General features: G+C 51.5%; 1 protein-coding gene across 8 annotated transcripts in view; it reads right to left on the bottom strand.

The window, feature by feature from the left end:
* The window catches only part of LOC116955176 (voltage-dependent T-type calcium channel subunit alpha-1G-like), a 269,045-nt gene extending 244,235 nt beyond the window's left edge, over positions 1-24,810 (bottom strand). For 5 of the 8 annotated variants that reach the window (XM_076052906.1, XM_076052908.1, XM_076052907.1 and 2 more), the window contains exon 1: positions 24,199-24,809. The gene's annotated coding sequence lies outside the window, so the exon portion shown is untranslated. Of the gene's footprint in view, positions 1-24,198 lie in introns of all 8 variants that reach the window. The other 3 variants (XM_076052903.1, XM_076052904.1, XM_076052910.1) reach the window with 2 other exon arrangements.
* Positions 24,811-27,715: the final 2,905 nt, after the last annotated feature.

Genomic DNA, 27,715 nt, shown 5'->3' with positions numbered 1-27,715 from the left:
TGCCTGCTGCTGTATATTTGGAGTTTGCGTGTCTCTCTCTCTCCCCGTGGTCGCGTGGATATTTCTCCGGGTCCTCCTCGGCTTTTTGCCCACCGCATTTAGAATCTACGTCACCGCGCGTTTCATCGACAGAGTCAACAGGCAATGTCGGCCGTGAGCGGGGATTGAACGCGACTCTACAGGGTTTGCAGCGCGTGCGCTAACCACAGCGCCACCGCTCCTCGCCGATAGCACAAAGACAAAGACCGCCGTATGGATCGAACGGACCACGAGGGCAAGTGCTGTCGGTGAGCCCCCCCCCCCCCCCCACAGATAAAAGACAAAGATCCCCCGTGTAGTCTAACAGACTGTTGGGGCAAGTGCTATCTGTGAGCCCCACCCCCCACAGATAAAAGACAAAGATGCCCCGTGTAGTCTAACAGACTGTTGGGGCAAGTGCTGTTGGTGAGCAGCACCTATGAAGGTCGACACCGTGGCACACGAGGGGGGGGGGGGTGGGGTGGCCAACACCACGCCCGGCCGCCTTTGTCTCCCCAGTGGCGATGTTTACTACACACCGCACCGGGTACTCATTTGAGGCTGAGTCGATCTAGGGGAGGCCCAGGACCGGTTCAGATAATCGACACCGGTGTTTGCCGCGAACGGAAATCGAACTCGGGTCGCCGGGTTCGTAGCGCAGCGTAGCGCTAACCGCTCCACTACCACTCCCCGCACAAAGATCCCCCATATAGCCTTAACAGACTGTAGGGGCAAGTGCTGTTAGCGAGCACCTATGAAGGCCGGAACGGTACACTCCCCACACAGACACACACAGACACACACTCGCGCACCCAAGACACACACACTCAGACACCCACGCACACACGCACAAGATCACGCATTGCTGAATGTCATTGGAGCTGTCAGATTCAAAAGATTGGCACAGATATAGCACACGACGAGACACCGCAGACAACGTCACCTCATTGAAGAAATCCGCCCGGATCAAGCAACGGAATTATTTTAATTTCCTTTCAACTTACACGAGGGACGCGTCTACACCGCGGAGATGGAGCGACGGGATCAGTTCGCGTGCGGGCGGGTGCTGCTGCGTGGATCGAGAGGTGGCCGAGATGGCTTGGGGAGGCCTTCATCCAGCAGTGGATGGCTATGGTGGTGATGATGATGGAGCATCAAGGTGGACCTGGCTGAGCTACTTGGGAGGTTGATAATGGCCGTGTACGAGACACTTAGCCGGACAGGAGCTTCGTACTTATTGCAGTCATGATGATGAGTCTGCTGATGCTGATACTGCTGCTGATGATGATGACACTGCTGATCATAATCCTGCTGCTAATGATGATGATGATATTGCGGCTACTGATGATAATGATGCTGCTGCTGATAATGCTGATACTGCTGCTGATGATGATGATGACACTGCTGATTATAATACTGCTGTTAATGATGATGATACAACTGCTGATGGTGAACATAACGGATGTGATCCTGCTGCTGCTGATGATGATGGTTGCGACTGTGATGATGTCACTGCCGCTGCTGATGATGATTCTGCTCTTACAGCTGCCAACTGCTCCAATTACCAAAATGGTTCTCAATCAGCCCTGTCTCGGATGTGAACCGATGACCTTCGCACGAGAGACTCACTGCTTAATCAAATGAGCAGGAGCAGACAAATAGAGACAAAGAACGCCCATGTAGCCTTGGTAGACTATTGGGGCAAGTGCTGTTAGCGAGCAGTAGCACCTAAAAAGGTCGGCACTGTGCACAATGGGGTCTGGCCTTCCCCACGCCCGGTCGCCTTTGTATCTCACAGGCCTGCTGTTTAATACACACTGCACCGGGTACTTTTTAAGGCTGAGTCGACATAGGGGAGACCCAGAACAGGTTACATAATTCACCACCGATGCTGGCCGCGAGCGGGTTCCAAACTCTGGGTGCCGGGTTTGTCTGAACCGGTCTTGGGCCACCCCTGGGTCAATTCAGCCTTAAATTAGACTGATGGCCTTAATCTAAGTTTTCTTGTGGTTGTTGTTGTTGTTTGACTTGCATCCCACTGGGATATTTGCACACAGCGTTGGTGTACGGTGCTATTTCAGGAATATTTTGATGTTTTTTTGTTCCTGGATTTTCTGTTTGCACAGTCACATAGTCACTTTAAGATATTTTCTTGTTCGTGTTTTTGTTTTTTTGTTTGTTGTGGTTGCACCCGATTCAAGAGCCGAATGGCTCCCAGGACTGTACCAAAATAAATGAAACTAAATGAAACTAAATGAGTACCGACTCGGCAACATTGTAGAAGCATCACAAGTGGAGAGACAAAGGTGGCCCGGGCATGGCTTTGGCCACACTGCCCCTTCTAAAGTGCCGTGTACTAAGCCTTAACAGGTGCTCGCTAACAGCACTCGCCCCGACAATCTCTCCGGGGCTACATGCGGGGGATGTTTGTATTTGCAGTGTCACGTGATATATATGTGTGTGTGTGTGATTTTTATTAATCTAAAAGTTCAAATGACATTGCACATACTGTGTGTGGATTTGTGATTGTGCGTGCGTGTGCTTACGAGGAGCGGCGGTGCAGCGGTGAGCGCTGCACTACGAAACCCCGTTCCCCGAGTTCGATTCCCGCTCACGGCCACCAACACCGGTGACGATTCTCTGAACCGGTCCTGGGCCTCCCATAGGTCGACTCAGCCTCGAATGAGTTACCTAGTGCGGTGTATAAACATCGCCACTGTGGAGACAAAGGCGGTCGGGCGTGGTGCTGGCCACCCACCCCGTCGTGTGCCACGGTGCCGGTCTTCATAGGTGCTCGCTAACAGCACTTGCCCCTACAGTCTGTTACAGGTTATACGGGGAATCTTTGTCTCTGTTTGCCTGTGTCTGTGTGTGTTGACGAGGAGCGGTGGTGCAACGGTAGCGTGGCTGCACTACGAATCTGGCGTCCTGGGTTCGATTCCCACTGACGGCCAACACCAGCGGTGACGATTATCTGAACCGGTTCTGAGCATCCACTAGATCGACTCAGCCTAAAATGAGTACCTGGTGCGTGTGTAAAACATCGCCACTAGGGAGACAAAGGCGGCCGGGCGTGGTGTCCCCCCCTCCCCCCCCGTTGAGTGCTGCCACAGTGCCGGTCTTCATAGGTGCTCGCTAACAGCGCCTACCCCAACAGCCTGGTAAAGACACGTAATGGACGTGTCGGAGACCATTGCGGCCCTGGGTTCTAAATTCGAACCATGGTTGTGTGTCTCTCTCTCTCATGAGGTTCATAATGGCCATGTCGGAGACACCGAGCCATCACCACCGAGATCCTAGCTTCGAACCCTGGGTCTCTGTGTGTGTGTCTCTCTCTTTCAGGAGGCTCAGAATGGCCGCGTCGGAGACGCTGAGCCAACACTGCCGAGACCCAGGGATCAGGCCCTGGGTCTGTATATCTCTCTCATGTTAACAATGGCTGGGTCAGAGACACCGAGATATCTCTCTCATGTTAACAATGGCTGGGTCAGAGACACCGAGATATCTCTCTCATGTTAACAATGGCTGGGTCAGAGACACCGAAATATCCAGACCCAGGGATCTCTCTCATGTTAACAATGGCTGGGTCAGAGACACCGAGATATCCAGACTTGATCCCTGGGTCTGGATATCTCTCTCATGTTAACCATGGCTGGGTCAGAGACACCGAGATATCCAGACTTGATCCCTGAGTCTGGATGTCTCTCTCATGTTAACAATGGCTGGGTCAGAGACACCGAGATATCTCTCTCATGTTAACAATGGCTGGGTCAGAGACACCGAGATATCCAGACTTGATCCCTGGGTCTGGACATCTCTCTCATGTTAACAATGGCTGGGTCAGAGACTCCGAGATATCTCTCTCATGTTAACAATGGCTGGGTCAGAGACACCGAGATATCTCTCTGATGTTAACAATGGCTGGGTCAGAGACACCGAGATATCTCTCTCATGTTAACAATGGCTGGGTCAGAGGCACCGAGATATCTCTCTCATGTTAACAATGGCTGGGTCAGAGACACCGAGATATCTCTCTCATGTTAACAATGGCTGGGTCAGAGACACCGAGATATCTCTCTCATGTTAACAATGGCTGGGTCAGAGACACCGAGATATCTCTCTCATGTTAACAATGGCTGGGTCAGAGACACCGAGATATCTCTCTCATGTTAACAATGGCTGGGACAGAGACACCGAGATATCTCTCTCATGTTAACAATGGCTGGGTCAGAGACACCGAGATATCTCTCTCATGTTAACAATGGCTGGGTCAGAGACACCGAGATATCCAGACCCAGGGATCTCTCTCATGTTAACAATGGCTGGGTCAGAGACACCGAGATATCTCTCTCATGTTAACAATGGCTGGGTCAGAGACACCGAGATATCTCTCTCATGTTAACAATGGCTGGGTCAGAGACACCGATATATCTCTCTCATGTTAACAATGGCTGGGTCAGAGACACCAAAATATCCAGACCCAGGGATCTTTCTCATGTTAACAATGGCTGGGTCAGAGACATCGAGATATCTAGACTTGATCCCTGGGTCTGGATATCTCTCTCATGTTAACCATGGCTGGGTCAGAGACACCGAGATATCCAGACTTGATCCCTGGGTCTGGACATCTCTCTCATGTTAACAATGGCTGGGTCAGAGACACCGAGATATCTCTCTCATGTTAACATTGGCTGGGTCAGAGACACCGAGATATCTCTCTCGTGTTAACAATGGCTGGGTCAGAGACACCGAGATATCTCTCTCATGTTAACAATGGCTGGGTCAGAGACACCGAGATATCTCTCTCGTGTTAACAAAGGCTGGGTCAGAGACACCGAGATATCTCTCTCATGTTAACAATGGCTGGGTCAGAGACACCGAGATATCTCATGTTAACAATGGCTGGGTCAGAGACACCGAGATAGCCAGACTTGATCCCTGGGTCTGGATATCTCTCTCATGTTAACCATGGCTGGGTCTGAGACACCGAGATATCCAGACTTGATCCCTGGGTCTGGATGTCTCTCTCATGTTAACAATGGCTGGGTCAGAGACACCGAGATATCTCTCTCGTGTTAACAATGGCTGGGTCAGAGACACCGATATATCTTTCTCATGTTAACAATGGCTGGGTCAGAGACACCGAGATATCCAGACTTGATCCCTGGGTCTGGACATCTCTCTCATGTTAACAATGGCTGGGTCAGAGACACCGAGATATCTCTCTCATGTTAACAATGGCTGGGTCAGAGACTCCGAGATATCTCTCTCATGTTAACAATGGCTGGGTCAGAGACACCGAGATATCTCTCTCATGTTAACAATGGCTGGGTCACAGACACCGAGATATCTCTCTCATGTTAACAATGGCTGGGTCAGAGACACCGATATATCTCTCTCATGTTAACAATGGCTGGGTCAGAGACACCGAGATATCTCTCTCATGTTAACAATGGCTGGGTCAGAGACACCGAGATATCTCTCTCATGTTAACAATGGCTGGGTCAGAGACACCGAGATATCCAGACTTGATCCCTGGGTCTGGATGTCTCTCTCATGTTAACAATGGCTGGGTCAGAGACACCGAGACATCTCTCTCATGTTAACAATGGCTGGGTCAGAGACACCGAGATATCTCTCTCATGTTAACAATGGCTGGGTCAGAGACACCGAGATATCTCTCTCATGTTAACAATGGCTGGGTCAGAGACACCGATATATCTCTCTCATGTTAACAATGGCTGGGTCAGAGACACCGAGATATCTCTCTCATGTTAACAATGGCTGGGTCAGAGACACCGAGATATCCAGACTTGATCCCTGGGTCTGGACATCTCTCTCATGTTAACAATGGCTGGGTCAGAGACACCGAGATATCTCTCTCATGTTAACAATGGCTGGGTCAGAGACACCGAGATATCGCTCTCATGTTAACAATGGCTGGGTCAGAGACACCGAGATATCTCTCTCATGTTAACAATGGCTGGGTCAGAGACACCGAGATATCTCTCTCATGTTAACAATGGCTGGGTCAGAGACACCGAGATATCTCTCTCATGTTAACAATGGCTGTGTCAGAGACACCGAGATATCTCTCTCATGTTAACAATGGCTGTGTCAGAGACACCGAGATATCTCTCTCATGTTAACAGTGGCTGGGTCAGAGACACCGAGATATCTCTCTCATGTTAACAATGGCTGGGTCAGAGACACCGAGATATCTCTCTCATGTTAACAATGGCTGGGTCAGAGACACCGATATATCTCTCTCATGTTAACAATGGCTGGGTCAGAGACACCGAGATATCTCTCTCATGTTAACAATGGCTGGGTCAGAGACACCGAGATATCCAGACTTGATCCCTGGGTCTGGACATCTCTCTCATGTTAACAATAGCTGGGTCAGAGACACCGAGATATCTCTCTCATGTTAACAATGGCTGGGTCAGAGACACCGAGATATCGCTCTCATGTTAACAATGGCTGGGTCAGAGACACCGAGATATCTCTCTCATGTTAACAATGGCTGGGTCAGAGACACCGAGATATCTCTCTCATGTTAACAATGGCTGGGTCAGAGACACCGAGATATCTCTCTCATGTTAACAATGGCTGTGTCAGAGACACCGAGATATCTCTCTCATGTTAACAATGGCTGTGTCAGAGACACCGAGATATCTCTCTCATGTTAACAATGGCTGTGTCAGAGACACCGAGATATCTCTCTCATGTTAACAGTGGCTGGGTCAGAGACACCGAGCCAACGCTGCCGAGATGCAGTGCTGAGACGCTGGGTTCACCAGCGTCTCAGCGTCTCAGCATGTTTTGTCCTGGCGTGACGTCCGCGGCGAGTGGGGTCCCCTATCGTGAGTGGCGTGCCTGTGATAGAGTTGGCATCATCCGCACCCCCCCCCCCCCGACACTGAGCAAGGCTCTCGCCGAGCTCTCACGCAAATTATCGCCCGGGCAAGGGGTGCCAGGACGAGTCCCTTGGGGAGAGAGCCACGTGGGAAGGTGACATTCACGCGTGACGACGGCACCACCCCCCCCCATCTCTCCCCACTCCCCCCCCCCCCGGTCTAGCTCTCGACAGACTGTTGGGGCAAGCGGCATTATGCGCAGAACCTACCAAGACTAACGCAGCACACCGGCGGGGTGGTGGTGTGGGGTGGTCAGCACCACGCCAGGCCGGCCCCCACCTTTAGTCCGCCCTCTGCAGGGATTTTGCAAACGGGCGGCATTTGAGGTGCTCGTTGAAGGCCGGGTCGACCCCGGGGGGGGGGGACGCCCCTGGACCGCTCCGGGCGTTTGTCGCCGCTGGTGTTGGCCGCGAGTGGGGGAGTCGAGCGCGGGAGTTGTGGCCAGGGTTTGGGAGCGCGGAGCGCGATCCACTGCTGCGCCACAGCTCCCCGTACACGCAGAGACAGGGGCAGCGATCCCGCAGACACAAACTTACAAAGACAGAGACACCCCGCCCCCCCCCCCCCCCCCCCACTTGCCCCAACAGCCTTCGCAGCCTGTTGGGGCAAGTGCTGTTAGCGAGTAGCACCTACGAAGGCCGGCACGGCGCACGAGGTGGTGGGTGGCCAGCAACACGCCTGGCCGCCTTTGTCTCCCCAATGGCGATGTTTACTACACGCCGCACCAGGTACTCATTTGAGTCAACCTAGGGGAGGCCCAGGACTGATTCAGATAAACGTCACTGGTGTTGGTCGTGAGCGGGAATCGAACTCGGGTCGCCAGGTTCGTTTCGCAGCTCGTTAACCGCTGCACTACCACTCCTCGCACACAGACTCACACAGAGACATACACAGAGACATACAGACCCACAGACTCACACAGACTCACAGAGAGCCACACAGACTCACACAGACCCAGAGACTCACACAGAGACCCACAGAAACACACTGAGACTCACACAAAGACACAGAGACTCACAGACTCACCCAGAGGCTCACATACTCACACAAAGACTCACACAGAGACATACAGACTCACAGACTCACGCAGACTCACACAGCGGCAGTCTCACACATAACTCACAAACTCACACAGAGACACACAGACTCGCACAGACCCAGAGACTCACACAGACCCAGAGACTCACACAGAGACATACAAAGAGGCATACAGACCCACAGACTCACACAGACTCACACAGAGGCACAGACTCACACATAACTCACAGACTCACACAGAGACACACAGACTCACACAGACCCAGAGACTCACACAGACTCACACAGAGACATACACAGAGACATACAGACCCACAGACTCACACAGACTCACACAGAGACATACAGACCTAGAGACTCACACAGAGGCACAGACTCACACATAACTCACAGACTCACACAGAGACACACAGACTCACACAGACCCAGAGACTCACACAGACTCACACAGAGACATACACAGAGACATACAGACCCACAGACTCACACAGACTCACACAGATACATACAGACCTACAGACTCACACAGAGGCACAGACTCACACATAACTCACAGACTCACACAGACCCAGAGACTCACACAGACTAACACAGAGACATACACAGAGACATACAGACCCACAGACTCACACAGACTCACACAGAGGCACAGAACAACACATAACTCACAGACTCACACTGAGACACACAGACTCACACAGACCCAGAGACTCACACAGAGACCCACAGAGACACACTGAGACTCACACAAAGACACAGAGACTCACAGACTCACCCAGAGACTCAGAGACTCACACAGAGAGACACAAACTCACATCGAGACACACAGACTCACACAGAGACTCACAGACTCACACAGAGAATCACATACTCACACAGAGACTCACACAGAGAGACACAAACTCACATCGAGACCCACAGACTCACACAGGCACTCACAGACTCACACAGAGACTCACAGATTCACACCGAGACACACAGACTCACACATAGACTCACAGAGAGACAAACAGACACTCACCGACTCACACAGAGGCACAGATAGACTCACACAGAGTCAGAGACAGACTCACACACGAATGAAAATGTTCAATTTCGAGAAGGAATTGAAGGATTTTGCTTAACACAGTTGGTGAGCAAAGTCCCGGAGGGCCCAAAAATGTCACGGCCAGAGACAAGCAGCACTCTGATCAAAGTTGTAAGAGATAAAGAGATACGTGTCTTGAATTGAACATGGATTTTATTATAGCAGCTTCGGGGTGGTGGGGGGTAGAAACGATGGAGAGAAATTCTAAAGTGGAGCGGTGCGAGGGAAGAAGCAGAAGTGAGGTGACTTCCTGTGGTGCCGTGAGTGGTGAGACATACATACCCACAGACTCACACAGAGACATACACAGAGACATACAGACCCACAGACTCACACATAACTCACAGACTCACACAGAGACTCACACAGAGAAACACAAATCACATCGAGTCCCACAGACTCACACAGAGACATACAGACCCACAGACTCACACAGACTCACACAGAGACACAGATTCACACATAACTCACAGACTCACACAGAGACACACAGACTCACACAGACCCAGAGACTCACACAGAGACCCACAGAGACACACTGAGACTCACACAAAGAAACAGACTCACAGACTCACCCAGAGACGCACAGACTCACACAGAGACTCACAAAGAGACTCAGAGACTCACACAGAGAGACACAAACTCACACAGAGAGACACAAACTCACACAGAGACTCACAAACTCACACAGAGACTCACAGATTCACACAGAGACACACAGACTCACACAGAGACTCACACAGAGACACACAGACACTCACCGACTCACACAGAGACTCACATACTCACACAGAGACTCACACAGAGAGACACAAACTCACATCGAGACCCACAGACTCGCACAGAGACTCACAGACTCACACAGAGACTCACAGACTCACAGAGAGAGAGACATAAACTCACATCGAGACCCACGGACTCACACAGAGACCCACAGATTCACAAAGAGACACACAGACTCACACAGAGACTCACACAGAGACAAACAGACACTCACCGACTCACACAGAATCACAGATAGACTCACACAGAGGCAGAGACAGACTCACACACGAATGAAAATGTTCAATTTCGAGGAGGAATTGATGGATTATGTTTAACACAATTTGTGAGCAAAGTCCCGAAGGGCCTAAAAATGTCACGGCCAGAGACAAGCAGCACTCTGATCAAAGTTGTAAGAGATAAAGAGATACGTGTCTTGAATTGAACACGGATTTTATTATAGGAGCTTCGGGGTGGGGGGGGGTAGAAACGATGGAGAGAAATTCTAAAGTTGAGCGGTGCGAGGGAAGAAGCAGAAGTGAGGTGACTTCCTGTGGTGTCGTGAGTGGTGAGACATAAAGACCCACAGAATCACACAGAGACATACACAGAGACATATAGACCCACAGACTCACGCAGACTCACACAGAGACATACATACCCATAGACTCACACAGAGATATACACAGTGACATACAGACCCACAGACTCACACATAACTCACAGACTCACACAGAGACTCACACAGAGAGACACAAATCACATCGAGACCCACAGACTCACACAGAAACATACACACCCACAGACTCACACAGACTCACACAGAGGCACAGACTCACACGTAACTCAAAGACTCACACAGAGACACACAGACTCACACAGACCCAGAGACTCACACAGAGACCCACAGAGACACACTGAGACTCACACAAAGACACAGAGACTCACAGACTCTCCCAGAGACTCACAGACTCACACAGAGACTCACAGATTCACACAGAGACACACAGACTCACACAGAGACTCACATAGAGACTCACAGACTCACACAGAGAGACACAAACTCACACAGAGACTCACAGAAACTCACAGATTCACATCGAGCACCACAGACTCACACAGAGACTCACAGACTCACACAGAGACTCACAGACTCACACAGAGAGACACACACTCACATCGAGACCCAGAGACTCACACAGAGACCCACAAATTCACACAGAGACACACAGACTCACACAGAGACTCACACAGACACTCACCGACTCACACAGAGGCACACCGACTCCCAGAGTCTCAGATGGACTCACACAGAGTCAGAGACAGACTCACACACGAATGAAAATGTTCAATTTCGAGGAGGAATTTATGGATTTTGTTTAACACAGTTTGTGAGCAAAGTCCCGAAGAGACATACAGACCTACAGACTCACACAGAGGCACAGACTCACACGTAACTCACAGACTCACACAGACCCAGAGACTCACACAGACTAACACTGAGACATATACAGAGACATACAGACCCACAGACTCACACAGAGGCACAGAACAACACATAACTCACAGACTCACACTGAGACACAGACTCACACAGACCCAGAGACTCACACAGAGACCCACAGAGACACACTGAGACTCACACAAAGACACAGAGACTCACAGACTCACCCAGAGACTCAGAGACTCACACAGAGAGACACAAACTCACATCGAGACACACAGACTCACACAGAGACTCACAGACTCACACAGAGAATCACATACTCACACAGAGACTCACACAGAGATACACAAACTCACATCGAGACCCACAGACTCACACAGAGACTCACAGACTCACACAGAGACTCACAGATTCACACCGAGACACACAGACTCACACAGAGACTCACAGAGAGACACACAGACACTCACCGACTCACACAGAGGCACAGATAGACTCACACAGAGTCAGAGACAGACTCACACACGAATGAAAATGTTCAATTTCGAGGAGGAATTGATGGATTTTGCTTAACACAGTTGGTGAGCAAAGTCCCGAAGGGCCCAAAAATGTCACGGCCAGAGACAAGCAGCACTCTGATCAAAGTTGTAAGAGATAAAGAGATACGTGTCTTGAATTGAACACGGATTTTATTATAGCAGCTTCGGGGTGTGGGGGGGGGTAGAAACGATGGAGAGAAATTATAAAGTGGAGCCGTGCGAGGGAAGAAGCAGAAGTGAGGTGACTTCCTGCGGTGTGGTGAGTGGGTGAGTTGTGGCCTGCGGTGTGGTGAGTGGTGAGTGGGTGAGTTGTGGCCTGCGGTGTGGTGAGTGGTGAGTGGGTGAGTGAGAGTGTTGTTGTGACCCGCAGTGTGGCGAGTGGGTGGGTGAGTGGGTGGGTGGGTGATTTATTCGGGTGGTTGTGTGGGTGGGTGAGTGGGTGGGTGAGTGAGTGGGTGGGTGGGTGAGTGAGTGAGTGGGTGAGTGAGTGGGTGGGTGAGTGGGTGGGTGAGTGGGTGGGTGAGTGAGTGGGTGGGTGGGTGAGTGAGTGGGTGGGTGGGTGAGTGGGTGGGTGAGTGGGTGGGTGAGTAAGAGTGTTGTTGCGACCTGCAGTGTGACGAGTGGATGGGTGGGTGAGTGGGTGGGTGGTTTGGTGAGTGGGTGGGTGGTTGGGTGAGTGGGTGGGTGAGTGGGTGGGTGTGTGGGTGGGTGAGTGGGTGGGTGAGTGAGAGTGTTGTTGCGACCTGCAGTGTGATGAGTGAGTGTGTACTTGAACTAGTGGGTGGGTGAGTAGGTCGGTGATTTGTGACCTGCAGTGTGGCGAGTGGGTGGGTTGGTCAGTTGGTGGGTGAGTGGGTGGGTGAGTAGGTGGGTGAGTTGCGGCCTGCAGTGTGGTGAGCGTGTGTGTGAGAGTGTTGTTGTGACCTGCGGTGTGGCAAGTGGTGAGTCGGTGTGTGTGTATAGCGGTGGTAGTGTAGCGGTTAGCGCACTAAGCTACGAAACCTGGCGATTCCCGCTCACGGCCAACACCAGTGAAGATTATCTGAACCGGTCTTGGGCCTCCCCTAGGTCGACTCAGCCTCAAACGAGCACCTGGTGCGGTGTCGGCACGGCGACCCCCCCCCCTCCCCCATCGTGCGCCGCCCTTCCCAGGCCGGCTACCGCCTCACGGAACTTGCCCCCAACATTCGGAGGAATTTTTGTGTGGGTTGCTTAGCCCATCAGTCTGTTAAGGCTATAGGGGGGATCTTTGTATTTGCTTGTGTGCGGAAGTGAGTGTCTGCGTGAGTGAGCTGATGTTACCTGCAGCGTGGTGGTGGTTGTTAATCACAGTGTGGTGGTGGTGGAACACAGTGTGGTGGTGGTGATTGATCACAATGTGGTGGTGGTTGTTGATCACAGTGTGGTGGTGGTGGAACACAGTGTGGTGGTGGTGGTGGTGGAACACAGTGTGGTGGTGGTGGTTGATCACAATGTGGTGGTGGTTGATCACAATGATCACAATGTGGTGGTGGAACACAGTGTGGTGGTGGTGTGGTGGTGGAACACAGTGTGGTGGTGGTGGTTGATCACAATTTGGTGGTGGTGGTTGATCACAATGTGGTGGTGGAACACAATGTGGTGGTGGAACACAGTGTGGTGGTGGTGGTGGTTGATCACAATTTGGTGGTGGTGGTTGATCACAATGTGGTGATGGTTGATCACAATGATCACAATGTGGTGGTGGAACACAATGTGGTGGTGGTGGAACAATGTGGTGGTGGTGGAACACAATGTGGTGGTGGTGGAACACTGTGGTGGTGGTGGTTGATCACAATGTGGTGGTGGAACACAGTGTGGTGGTGGTGGTTGATCACAATTTGGTGGTGGTGGTTGATCACAATGTGGTGGTGGTTGATCACAATGATCACAACGTGGTGGTGGAACACAATGTGGTGGTGGTGGAACACAATGTGGTGGTGGTGGAACACTGTGGTGGTGGTGGTGGTGGTTGATCACAATGTGGTGGTGGTTGATCACAATGTGGTGGTGGAACACAGTGTGGTGGTGGTGGTGGAGGTGGTGGATGGTGGTGGTGGGTGATCTTGGTGGGTGGTGAATGATGGTCGTGGATGACCGTGTTGCTGGTGATGTTGGTTACGACCACGATGATGATATCACTTCTGATGCGTTTTTTTTATTTACCGGCATGCTGAAATGTGGGCAAACAATCGCTGGATCTCACACAGCTTTGATATGCGAGTTCACCTGTGTGTGTGTGCTCACTATGAGACTGTACACGTACACACACGCACGTACACACACACACAGGGCGGCCAAACAGGAAAGTAATCCGACACCTAAGTACGTTACAGTTCCAATTTACCCATTATTACGAGTCGTGGCTACACACAGACACAGAGTGTGTGTCTGTGTGTCTTGGCCACTGGGGAGACAAAGGCGGTCGCGGCGTGGCTCTCGCCACCGACCCCCTCGTGTGACGTTCCGGCCTTCATAGGTGGTGCTCGCTAACAGCACTTGCCCCAACAGTCTGTAACAGGCTATACGGGGGATCTTTGTCTTTGAATGTAACAGCGTGTGTGTGCGTGTGGGTTAGCACTGTGGGAGCGGTAGTGTAGCGGTTAGCGCGCTGCACTATGAACCCGGCGACCCCCGGTTCGATTCCCGCTCACGGCCAACACCGGTGACGGTGGGTCCTGGACCTCCCCTAGGTCGACTCAAATGAATACCCGGTGCGGTGTGTGGTAAACATCGCCCCTGGGGAGACAAAGGCGGCCGGGCGTGGTGCTGGCCACCCACTCCCTCGTGTGCCGTTCCGGCGTTCATAGATGGTGCTCACTAACAGCACTTGCCCCTACAGTCTGCCACCATCATCAGTGGCGAGTGACGTCTGACCTGGATCTCAAATGGGAAACGGTGTGGTGGTTAAACGAGCCTCATGGCTGTACCCCGGGGTTCCATAGTACACCAGCTCTCGCACGATGTCCGTGATGCAGTCGCTGTTAGTCTGTTGACGGTCGGCGAAGCGGCAATGGACTCATCTCGACGAGCTGTACTCACGATGCACCACTGCGGTGCGCACGCGAACGTTCAGGGTTTCGGGGCAAATCGTCCTCGCTGCGTTTCGAACATCACGGAGTGGCACCGGTGTCGGATTGATTGGTAGCCCAGTCGCGGAGTGAAGTAACACCCCCAGAAACCAAAGTGTCCCTGAAATAAAATATCTAAATGCCTCGGCCATTTTGTATTATTTGGTAACCATGGGGATCACATCAAGGATGGTGATAAGACGTCGTCGGCGAGCGCTCGGCTGTGACGACACGCACGGTGTCGGAAACACGTGGCCACTCGAGCGGAATATGGAACTAAAAAACTGGCAGGTCGAGGAGTCGAGGAGGCGTTGCGTGCTGGGAACGAGGCAGAGAGCGGAACACGTGGAGTCGTGGACACACGCGCAGGTTCATGACATCATAATGGCAATATTCATCCAGCAGCGGATAGACCACGGTGGTGTTGATGACGGTGGTGGTGGTGGTGCTGATAGCAGCATGGAGTAGACGCGTGCCGGGAATCGCAGCGAGAGGCAGAGAGAGGAGCCACGCGGAGCAGCGGAGTGACGCGCGCGGGCGAGCGGTAAGACGGCCAGAATGGAGCCCCACGGCGCCATCGTCATGAGGACAGCAGCCGAGTGGCGGCCAAGGAATGGAATCGCGTCCCAGAGAAGGCATCGGTCCAGACCCCACCCCGGGGTGGTAGAGATTGAGCGACTGTGCGTGCAGGATGCAAGTGATGGATACTAGTTACACATTTATTTTGCATGCGATGTACGCATGAGTGTAGAACTACTGAGTGAGTGTAGCACTATTGAGTGAGAGTAGAACTACTGAGTGAGTGTAGAACTACTGAGTGAGAGTAGAACTACTGAGTGAGAGTAGAACTACCGAGTGAGAGTAGAACTACTGAGTGAGAGTAGAACTACTGAGTGAGAGTAGAACTACCGAGTGAGAGTAGAACTACTGAGTGAGTGTAGAACTACTGAGTGAGAGTAGAACTACTGAGTGAGAGTAGAACTACCGAGTGAGAGTAGAACTACCGAGTGAGAGTAGAACTACTGAGTGAGAGTAGAACTACTGAGTGAGAGTAGAACTACTGAGTGAGAGTAGAACTACTGAGTGAGTGTAGAACTACCGAGTGAGAGTAGAACTACCGAGTGAGAGTAGAACTACTGAGTGAGAGTAGAACTACTGAGTGAGAGTAGAACTACCGAGTGAGAGTAGAACTACCGAGTGAGAGTAGAACTACTGAGTGAGAGTAGAACTACCGAGTGAGAGTAGAACTACTGAGTGAGAGTAGAACTAGTGAGTGAGTGTAGAACTACTGAGTGAGAGTATAACTACCGAGTGAGAGTAGAACTACCGAGTGAGAGTAGAACTACTGAGTGAGAGTAGAACTACTGAGTGAGAGTAGAACTACTGCGTGAGAGTAGAACTACTGAGTGAGTGTAGAACTACTGCGTGAGAGTAGAACTACTGAGTGAGAGTAGAACTGCTGAGTGAGAGTAGAACTACTTAGTGAGAGTAGAACTACTGAGTGAGTGTAGAACTACTGCGTGAGAGTAGAACTACTGAGTGAGTGTAGAACTACTGCGTGAGAGTAGAACTACTGAGTGAGGGTAGAACTCCTGAGTGAGAGTAGAACTACTTAGTGAGAGTAGAACTACTGAGTGAGTGTAGAACTACTTAGTGAGAGTAGAACTACTGAGTGAGTGTAGAACTACCGAGTGAGAGTAGAACTACTGCGTGAGAGTAGAACTACTGCGTGAGAGTAGAACTACTGAGTGAGAGTAGAACTACTGAGTGAGAGTAGAACTACTGAGTGAGAGTAGAACTGCTGAGTGAGAGTAGAACTACTTAGTGAGAGTAGAACTACTGAGTGAGTGTAGAACTACTGCGTGAGAGTAGAACTACTGAGTGAGTGTAGAACTACTGCGTGAGAGTAGAACTACTGAGTGAGGGTAGAACTCCTGAGTGAGAGTAGAACTACTTAGTGAGAGTAGAACTACTGAGTGAGTGTAGAACTACTTAGTGAGAGTAGAACTACTGAGTGAGTGTAGAACTACCGAGTGAGAGTAGAACTACTGCGTGAGAGTAGAACTACTGAGTGAGAGTAGAACTACTGAGTGAGAGTAGAACTACTGAGTGAGAGTAGAACTACTGCGTGAGAGTAGAACTACTGAGTGAGAGTAGAACTACTGAGTGAAAGTAGAACTACTGAGTGAGAGTAGAACTACTGAATGACAGTAGAACTACTGAGTGAGAGTAGAACTACTGAGTGAGAGTAGAACTACTGAGTGAGAGTAGAACTACTGCGTGAGAGTAGAACTACTGCGTGAGAGTAGAACTACTGCGTGAGAGTAGAACTACTGAGTGAGAGTAGAACTACTGAGTGTAGAACTACTGAGTGAGTGTAGAAATACTGAGTGTAGAACTACTGAGTGAGAGTAGAACTACTGAGTGTAGAACTACTGAGTGAGTGTAGAACTACTGCGTTAGTGTAGAACTACCGAGTGAGAGTAGAACTACTGAGTGAGAGTAGAACTACTGAGTGTAGAACTACTGAGTGAGTGTAGAACTACTGAGTGAGAGTAGAACTACTGAGTGAGAGTAGAACTACTGAGTGAGTGTAGAACTACCGAGTGAGAGTAGAACTACTGCGTGAGAGTAGAACTACTGAGTGAGAGTAGAACTACTGAGTGAGAGTAGAACTACTGAGTGAGAGTAGAACTACTGCGTGAGAGTAGAACTACTGAGTGAGAGTAGAACTACTGAGTGAAAGCAGAACTACTGAGTGAGAGTAGAACTACTGAATGACAGTAGAACTACTGAGTGAGAGTAGAACTACTGAGTGAGTGTAGAACTACTGAGTGAGAGTAGAACTACTGAGTGAGAGTAGAACTACTGAGTGAGAGTAGAACTACTGAGTGAGTGTAGAACTACTGAGTGAGAGTAGAACTACCGAGTGAGAGTAGAACTACTGCGTGAGAGTAGAACTACTTAGTGAGAGTAGAACTACTGAGTGAGTGTAGAACTACTGAGTGAGAGTAGAACTACTGAGTGAGTGTAGAACTACTGCGTGAGAGTAGAACTACTGAGTGAGTGTAGAACTACTGAGTGAGAGTAGAACTACTGAGTGAGAGTAGAACTACTGAGTGTAGAACTACTGAGTGAGTGTAGAAATACTGAGTGTAGAACTACTGAGTGAGAGTAGAACTACTGAGTGTAGAACTACTGAGTGAGTGTAGAACTACTGCGTTAGTGTAGAACTACCGAGTGAGAGTAGAACTACTGAGTGAGAGTAGAACTACTGCGTGAGAGTAGAACTACTGAGTGAGAGTAGAACTACTGAGTGAGAGTAGAACTACTGAGTGTAGAACTACTGAGTGAGTGTAGAACTACTGAGTGAGAGTAGAACTACTGAGTGAGAGTAGAACTACTGAGTGAGTGTAGAACTACCGAGTGAGAGTAGAACTACTGCGTGAGAGTAGAACTACTGAGTGAGAGTAGAACTACTGAGTGAGAGTAGAACTACTGAGTGAGAGTAGAACTACTGAGTGAGAGTAGAACTACTGCGTGAGAGTAGAACTACTGAGTGAGAGTAGAACTACTGAGTGAAAGTAGAACTACTGTGTGAGAGTAGAACTACTGAATGACAGTAGAACTACTGAGTGAGAGTAGAACTACTGAGTGAGAGTAGAACTACTGAGTGAGTGTAGAACTACTGAGTGAGAGTAGAACTACTGAGTGAGAGTAGAACTACTGAGTGAGAGTAGAACTACTGAGTGAGAGTAGAACTACTGAGTGAGAGTAGAACTACTGAGTGAGAGTAGAACTACTGAGTGACAGTAGAACTACTGAGTGACAGTAGAACTACTGAGTGAGAGTAGAACTACTGAGTGAGTGTAGAACTACTGAGTGAGTGTAGAACTACTGAGTGAGAGTAGAACTACTGAGTGAGAGTAGAACTACTGAGTGAGAGTAGAACTACTGCGTGAGAGTAGAACTACTTAGTGAGAGTAGAACTGAGTGAAAGTAGAACTACTGAGTGAGAGTAGAACTACTGAATGACAGTAGAACTACTGAGTGAGAGTAGAACTACTGAGTGAGTGTAGAACTACTGCGTGAGAGTAGAACTACTGAGTGAGTGTAGAACTACTGAGTGAGAGTAGAACTACTGAGTGAGAGTAGAACTACTGAGTGTAGAACTACTGAGTGAGTGTAGAACTACTGCGTCAGTGTAGAACTACCGAGTGAGAGTAGAACTACTGAGTGAGAGTAGAACTACTGCGTGAGAGTAGAACTACTGAGTGAGAGTAGAACTACTGAGTGAGAGTAGAACTACTGAGTGTAGAACTACTGAGTGAGTGTAGAACTACTGAGTGAGTGTAGAACTACTGAGTGAGTGTAGAACTACTGAGTGAGAGTAGAACTACTGAGTGAGAGTAGAACTACTGAGTGAGAGTAGAACTACTGAGTGAGTGTAGAACTACCGAGTGAGAGTAGAACTACTGCGTGAGAGTAGAACTACTGAGTGAGAGTAGAACTACTGAGTGAGAGTAGAACTACTGAGTGAGAGTAGAACTACTGAGTGAGAATAGAACTACTGAGTGAAAGTAGAACTACTGAGTGAAAGTAGAACTACTGAGTGAGAGTAGAACTACTGAATGACAGTAGAACTACTGAGTGAGAGTAGAACTACTGAGTGAGAGTAGAACTACTGAGTGAGAGTAGAACTACTGAGTGAGAGTAGAACTACTGAGTGAGAGTAGAACTACTGCCATAGTGTAGAACTACTGAGTCAGTGTAGAACTACTGCGTTAGTGTAGAACTACTGCGTTAGTGTAGAACTACTGGGTTAGTGTAGAACTGTGTTTGCGCCTGATCGGAGGTGCGGGGCAATAGCAACAAACGAGAAAAAAAATTATTTTTGTTTTTGTTGTTGTTGTTGTCAATCTAAACGATGATGTTAAAAGTTGCACCATAGCTCCCCAGCGGCTTTCTAACATCGACACGGCAGAGGCGTTCCAGACGGCCGCAGAAAGCGCATCTGGAAGCGACGGTCGGCCAAAAGCCACCACCACCACCGCCGCTGCCGCCCTGCTGCTGCGAGGCCGTCAAGGGCGGACTGCCGCTGGATGCTGCTGCACAGCTCCTTGACGAGGCGAGGCACCGTGGCAGTGTGGGTCCACTCGTGGCCAGGAGGCGAGACGCCAAAGGAGACCGCGCCAATCGTCTCAGCGACTCGGCGCATTCGTCTGGTGGGAGCGGGCGACTGCCGCTGACTGGTGCCGACTGGTGCCGACTGCCGCCGACTGGTGCCGACTGGTGCCGACTGTCTCTGACTGCCGCCGACTGGTGCCGACTGGTGCCGACTGGTGCTGACTGCCGCCGACTGGTGCTGACTGGTGCCGACTGTCTCTGACTGCCGCTGACTGGTGCTGACTGCCGCCGACTGGTGCCGACTGGTGCCGACTGGTGCCGACTGGTGCTGACTGGTGCCGACTGCCGCCGACTGGTACCGACTGGTGCTGACTGGTGCCGACTGGTGCCGACTGGTGCTGACTGCTGCTGACTGCCGCTGACTGGTGCTGACTGGGGCTGACTGGTGCCGACTGTCTCTGACTGGTGCTGACTGGTGCCGACTGGTGCCGACTGCCGCCGACTGGTGCCGACTGCTGCCGACTGGTGCCGACTGTCTCTGACTGGTGCCGACGGGTGCCGACTGCCGCCGACTGGTGCCGACTGCTGCCGACTGGTGCTGACTGCCGCCGACTGGTGCCGACTGGTGCTGACTGCCGCCGACTGGTGCCGACTGCTGCCGACTGCCACCGACTGGTACTGACTGCTGCTGACTGCTGCTGACTGCCGCTGACTGGTGCTGACTGGGGCTGACTGGTGCCCTCCTCAGTCAAACGACCTCATGCATCTGCGCTTTCAATTTGCCTTCTTTAATTGGTACCTTTTGGATCCTGAGGCCGGTTACACAACGATTGGGCCGCCATCGCCTTGCGAATGATGTCAATGGTTGGTGGTTGGTGCTGGGGTAGTGGGGAGGGGGGGCTTGAATCTTTAACGTCCCTCCCTGAGTGACGAAGTCGGGCACGTGGCGTCGTTGCGATGACAGCGTGCGCGCTTCGCCTCAAATTAGCCCAGGGGCGGCCGCTGGCGTCCGAACCGCGAAACATTCGCGACGCGACGACTCGAAGCGCCGCGGGGCCACCGGCAGCCGCCGTCGTCGTCGGAATGCGGATCGTGAGTGACGCCGCGAGAGGAGATGGCGACCGCCATGAGAGACAGAGAGAGTGAGAGAGAGAGAGTGAGAAGGTAATTCCATCCGGCGGTGGATTGAGGAGGTCTGCTGATGCTGCCTCGAGTGTGAGATGGAGAGAGGGGGCGCGGGGCGCGCCAGTGTGGTGTGGGCGCGAGTCGAGGGTGCAGTGTGCGCGAGCCGAGGCTGCAGTGTGCGTGAGTCGAGGCTGCAGTGTGCCCGAGTCGAGGCTGCAGTGTGCGTGAGTCGAGGCTACAGTGTGCGCGAGTCGAGGGTGCAGTGTGCGTCAGTCGAGGCTGCAGTGTGCGTGAGTCGAGGCTGCAGTGTGCGTCAGTCGAGGCTGCAGTGTCCGTGGGTCGAGGCTGCAGTGTGCGCGAGTCGAGGCTGCAGTGTGCGCGAGTCGAGGGTGCAGTGTGCGTGAGTCGAGGCTGCAGTGTGCGCGAGTCGAGGGTGCAGTGTGCGCGAGTCGAGGGTGCAGTGTGCGTGAGTCGAGGCTGCAGTGTGCGTGCATTTGTCTGTTATTCCTATGCTTAATTAAAGGCACTTAGCGTCAGCTACTGAGGGTGGGGGAGGGGGTGGCTGGGTGGCTGTACAAGGCACAGGCAAAGCAAAGGTGCGGCGCCCCAAGTAGCTCAACGGGGCCCTCGAGGTTCGTGGCAGTTAACGAGGAGAGACGGCGGTTGGATGGTGGAGGCGGTGGTGGTGGTGAGATGCAAATGTCGGCTCGAATTCAATTGGTGAAGAGTGAAAAACTGCGGAGGAGATCCAACGAGATCCAACCCACGGTCAGTGTCTCGTCTCGGTCGTAGAGACCGAACGGCCGACGGAGCGGCGAATAAGTTGGAGGATGAGGAGCAGGGAGCGAGAGAGAGAGAGGAGATAGATGATGGTGACGTGAAGGCACGACGAGGTGGCGGTCTGGATGAGGTACAAGTGGAGGTCAACAGAGGAGGTGGAGGAGAGGCCAGACTGGAAGTATGCACCATCACAATAAATGAGGCACTTTCATTCCAAGACTTTTAGAGGCCAAAAATGTCCGGCATCCGTAAAAACGCGACCAGGCCATGAGGGCGGGTGGGGGGTAAACGTGTTTAGCCCCAAACCTCCTGGGAGCGGCGGTTAAATAAAGGATGTGTTTGTGTAGTTTTAGAAAATGTATATGAAAATATACGTGTATGTAAACGGAATCTGCGTGGTTCAATAAAGGATGCGTGTCGTGCGATGAATGGGAGGCGCGCGTGGTTGGGTAATGGATCCGTGTGTGGTTAATAAAGGGCTTCTGTATTGAAACGACACGCGTGCGTGATTGAATCAAGGACCCACCGTGTGGTAAAATACGGAGCGCGAGTTTGGGTTTAAAGAGAGATTTGGTGATGGTGGGGGGGGGGGTAAATTAAGTGTGTGGTTAATAAAGGATGCGTGGTGGGGGTGGTGTGAGTGAAACGGGCGTGCGGTGAAATATGGGAATGCTCGTGGTGAAATAAATTATCGCCTGGTTACTGGCTGATGCGTGTGTGTGTGTGGTTAAATAACGCGTGTGGTTAAATAACGTGTGTGGTTAAATAACGCGTGTGGTTAAAAAAACGCGTGTGGTTAAATAACGCGTGTGGTTGCTTGGGGTTAAATAAAGGATGGCGATATCTCGATTTTGGGATCGACGCGTGGCTTGAACCCGCCAATGCCGACCGTGAACGTGCAGCGAAATAAAGGATCCCGATAACGCGGTGGGCGCCTCCTCCACGGGTGGGTGGGTAGTCGAAAGAAGGACGCCTCTTCGAAGCCGCAACTTGTACGCAGTGAAGTATGACGTCTTAGTCGGGTGTGGTGGTGGGGGGTTGTAGGTGGAGAAATAAATGGAGCGATCATTAACTGGGATTGTAAATCGGGGATCCGCCAGGTGTCTCGCGTGATAAAATCTCAAGGTGAGTCCCTGGCGTTTTAAATAGAATAAGAGGATGTTGATGAGGTTGGATCTCGCGTGGTTCAACGAAGGGACTTGACGAGGAGCGCTCGCTTTCACCACTCGGAACGTCACGGTGGCTATATCATGGACAACACAAATCAATGGAATTCAAAATAAAGGTTGTTTTGCGTTGCATCGCGTAAGTACGTTGTATTTTTTTTCTATACCTACGTTACTTTACCGAGAGAACCAAAGAGTACGGACACATTTATACGAACGCGATCTCACCCAGCCACCCCTTATTGTGAACAATATTGAAAGCCTGCTACGTTAAATATGACCAATGGTCTCGCGTGGCCCAATAAAGGAGTTACGGGACCCGTGACAAGGGGGACGGAGCTCACGCGCGGCTACGTCAAGTACGACTGTTAAATACGTGGGCAATCGAAACGAATTCTGCCGCGGTTAAATAAAGGACACGGGCGCCAAAGACAAAGAACCCCCCGTGCAGCCTTGCAACAGACGACTGGGGGCAAGTGCAGTCAGCAGTCACAGCGAGTCGCATGGAAGGGCGGAACGGCACGCGATTGGGAGGGGGTTGCGGGCGGACAGCACCACGCCCGGCCGCCTTTGTCTCCCCAGTGCTGATGCTTACACACCGCCGTCAGCGGGGGGACTCATTTGAGGCCCAGGACCGGGTTCAAACGCAGCTGTCCGCTGTCATTAATGGTCCTTGTTTTGCCGGTTTCGGAGCGCGGTGCAGCGGGAACCGCTTGCACCGCCGCTCCGCTCTGCATGCGTTTCAACAAGACAAAGATCCCCCGTGTGGTCTAACAGACTGCAGGGGCAAGTGCCGTTAGCGAGTAGCAGCACCTTATGAAGGCCGACACCGTGGCACACGAGGGGGATGGGTGGCCAGCAGCACGCCCGGCCGCCTTTGTCTCCCCTAGCAGCGATGTTTTCACGCACCACACCGAGTACTCACTTGAGGCCGAGTCGACCTAGGGGAGGCCCAGGACCGCTGCACACAATGGTCACTGGGTGTTGGCCGTGAGCGGGAATCAAACGCGGGAGGCCGGGTCCGTAGCGCGGCGTAGCGCTAACCGCTACACCACCGCTCCCCACTCACAGACACCGCTCACACGAGAACGATAACTCACCTCTTGTGTTAAATATATCTCCACGGCTGTGCCATCTTCCAGGGGTAATCCGCCACTGTCGCCGCGTGCGTTTAGCTACAAAGCGAGAATCGCATCTCTCTCTCTACATATACGAGGAATCAACAACTTGCTCCTAGTCCAGCGTCAGTCATCCACATGCCCCACACCCCCAGCGCGCGCGCGAGTCTTCTTCTGCTAAGCATCCGAGGCGGCAGAGTCCAATCAACGAGTAAAGTTCCAAGGCGGGGGTGGGGGGGGTGGGGGCTTTCCGTAATAGGTGCTCGCTAACTAAGTGCCTGCTCTCACTTTGGTCTCCCAACACGAAGAAATGTTACCGCAGTTGGTTTCCGCTGTGTGGTGTCTTGCAACCGTGCATGCGCGCACGCTTTGGCGTTTCTCTCCGCTCCCTCTCTCTCTCTTCCTCACCCTGTGCAGTTCAGTGTGGAGTGATTATGCCAGACTCTTCTCTCTCTATATATAACACCACGTAACTACACCTCCTTCCTCTTTGTGTTGTGGTGTGTGTGTGCTTTGCGTGATGGCTGTTCAATCTCCCCTCTCTCTCTCACTCCTTCCCTCCCAGCCCTCGGCTGCCCGTGTACCTCCCCCCATCCGTGACGTGTCTACAAGTTGTGTGAATGTGTGTGCGTGTGTTAATGTGTGTGTGTTAATGTGTGTGCGTGTTAATGTGTGTGTGTTAATATGTGTGTGCTTGTTAATGTGTGTGTGCGTGTTAATGTGTGTGTTAATGTGTGTGTTAATGTGTGTGTGTTAATGTGCGTTAATGTGTGTGTGTTAATGTGTGTGTTAATGTGCGGTAATGTGTCTGTTAATGTGTGTGTGTGTTAATGTGTGTGTTAATGTGTGTGTGTTAATGTGCGTTAATGTGTGTGTGCGTGTTAATGTGTGTGTGCGTGTGTTAATGTGTGTGTGCGTGTGTTAATGTGTGTGTTAATGTGTTTGTGTGCATGTTAATGTGTGTGTGCGTGTGAATATGTGTGTGTTAATGTGTGTGTGTTAATGTGTGATAATGTGTGTGTGTGCGTGTTAATGTGTGTGTGCGTGTGTTAATGTGTATGTGTGTGTTAATGTGTGTGTGTTAATGTGTGTTAATGTGTGTGTGTTAATGTGGGTGTGCGTGTGTTAATGTGTGTGTGTCAATGTGTTTGTGTGTGCGTGTGTTAATGTGTGTGTGCGTGTGTTACTGTGTGTGTGCGTGTGTTAATGTGTGTGCGCGTGTTAATGTGGTGTGTGCGTGCGTGTGTTAATGTGTGTGTGCGTGTTTTAATGTTTGCGTGTGTGCATGTGTTAATGTGCGTGTGCGTGTGTTAATGTGTGTGTGTTAATGTGTGTGTGTGCATGTGTGTGTTAATGTGTGTGTGTGCGTAGGTAAATGTGTGTGTGTGCGTGTGTTAATGTGTGAGTGCGTGTGTTAATGTGTGTGTGCGTGCGTGTGTTAATGTGTGTGTGCGTGCGTGTGTTAATGTGTGTTAGCGTGTGTTAATGTGTGTGTGAGTGCGTGTGTTAATGTGTGTGTGTCAATGTGTTTGTGTGTGCGTGTGTTAATGCATGTGTTAATGTGTGTACGTGTGTTAATGTGTGTATGTGTGCGTGTGTTAATGTGTGTGTGTGTGCGTGTGGCAAAACAATGGACGGGCAACTCTGTCGTGGACAGTGCTGTGGGGGGAGGGCCAATTCCGATTGGCCTCTCCCCTCATGGCGTCTGTGACCACCACAGTGGCTAAACGGAGGCTCTGGAGGGGTGCGAGGGGCTGGTAACCCCTCCACCTTCAAATATTTACCACGAAACCACGAATTAAAAATTTAATTAATAAGCTTGTGCCGGAGACCCTGGGGGGATAGGCGTCTATGACGTCTCCTGGCCAAACCGCAATTGGCAGAGCCAGGAGATTGAATCTCTACCCTCTGGGCTCCTCCAGAAACAACAAAAAGCCACTTCGTGTGGCCACGTAGAATGTTCGAACGCTCACTGCAGAGGAGAGGCTGCCACTCCTCTGCCGGGAGCTAGACCGGTACTGCTTGGATCTCCGTGGCATCCAGGAGGTCTGGTGGACCGGTTCTGGCTACTGCCACGATGAGGGGTGGACAGTCCTCTACTCGGGGCAGCAGACTGTCAAACAACAGGGTGTGGCTCTTCTTTTGAACAAAATAATGAAGGGGGCATGGGAGCGTGGCGGTGAGGTGTGGGAAGCTGTAAGCCCCAGGCTACTTTGGGCTCGCCTTCCCATCAACCGGAGGCGAGGAGTGGTGGTCATGGTTACTTATGCCCCCACCGAAGACGAACATCCGTGGAGGGATGCAAGCAAAGCCGATTAGTCAGATGCCTTCTATGACCTCCTGTCACAGGGGCTGGCTAAAATGGCCCTTCGGGATAGAGTCATCTTGTTGGGTGACTTCAATGCCCGAGTTGGTCATGATGCTGGCAACTGGTCTGGAGTGATTGGAGGGCATGGGCCAGATCAGCTCAATAACAATGGTAGGAGACTGCTAGATTTTTGTGCAGCCCAGGGGCTTGTAATTACCAACACGCTGTTCCGGCATCAGCGCATCCACACAACATCATGGATGCATGCTGGGTCCAAGCAAGAACATCTGCTGGACTACATAGTGACGGACCAGCGGATGCGAGCCCATGTCCTGGACACCAGGACCTACCGTGGAGCTGATATGCCCTCTGACCATCGACTTGTCATCTGTAAGATGCGCCTGCCATTCTTCCACTCCGGTGGTGGGTGTACACCCAGGACCCTATTCCAACCTAAAGTGGCCTGGTCTCAGTTAGCTGATGTAAGTTGCAAGCGAGAATTTCATCATCGCTTACGGCTGGTGTTGGCATCGTCCCCCACTCCTCCTGATGTCAAGGGTAAATGGGCGAGGTTTAGGACTGTGACTCATGCAGCTGCAATGGCTGCTTTGGGTACGCGGTCCAGACCTCCCCAGAGACCCTGGCTGACAGAGGAGGTGTTCAGGATAGTTGAGAAAAAGCGACAGGCGCACTGTCATCGGCTACAGAATCCAACGTCAGAGAATGAGGAGGCTTACCGCAGCCTTAACTCGGAGGTTCGGAGAGCCGTGATTCACTGCAAGGATGGGTAGTGGTCGCGGGTTGCTGAGGAGATGGAGTCTACCTCAGTGGCCTGCGATCATAACCTGCAGCGCCACACCTATTACCATAATTAGGGGGAAAAACGGTGATCCAATCTCCGACCCCCAGGAATAGGTTTGCAGATTTGCTGAGCATTTCTGTGAGGTCCGGGGGGAGGGGAAATCCCTCAGCCAGGAAAACATCGTGGTACAAAGTGGGGATGACCCTGCTGAGGCTGCGGTGCCTCAAATATTGGAAGACGTCACCCCCTATGAGTGGCTGGCTGAGGTGCCATCTGTTGAGGAAGTATTGAAGGCGATCCGGAGTCTGAGACCAGGAAAGGCACCGGGCAGATATGATCTCCCAAGCGAAATGCTGAGGGAGGGTGGCGTTCGTGCACAGACTGTCCTA

This window comes from Petromyzon marinus, chromosome 58, assembly GCF_048934315.1.
Source record: "Petromyzon marinus isolate PM22_M1 ecotype Great Lakes invasive population chromosome 58, UKy_Petmar_22M1.pri1.0, whole genome shotgun sequence".
NCBI lineage: Eukaryota > Metazoa > Chordata > Hyperoartia > Petromyzontiformes > Petromyzontidae > Petromyzon > Petromyzon marinus.
This window is presented reverse-complemented; position numbering and strand designations above follow the sequence as displayed.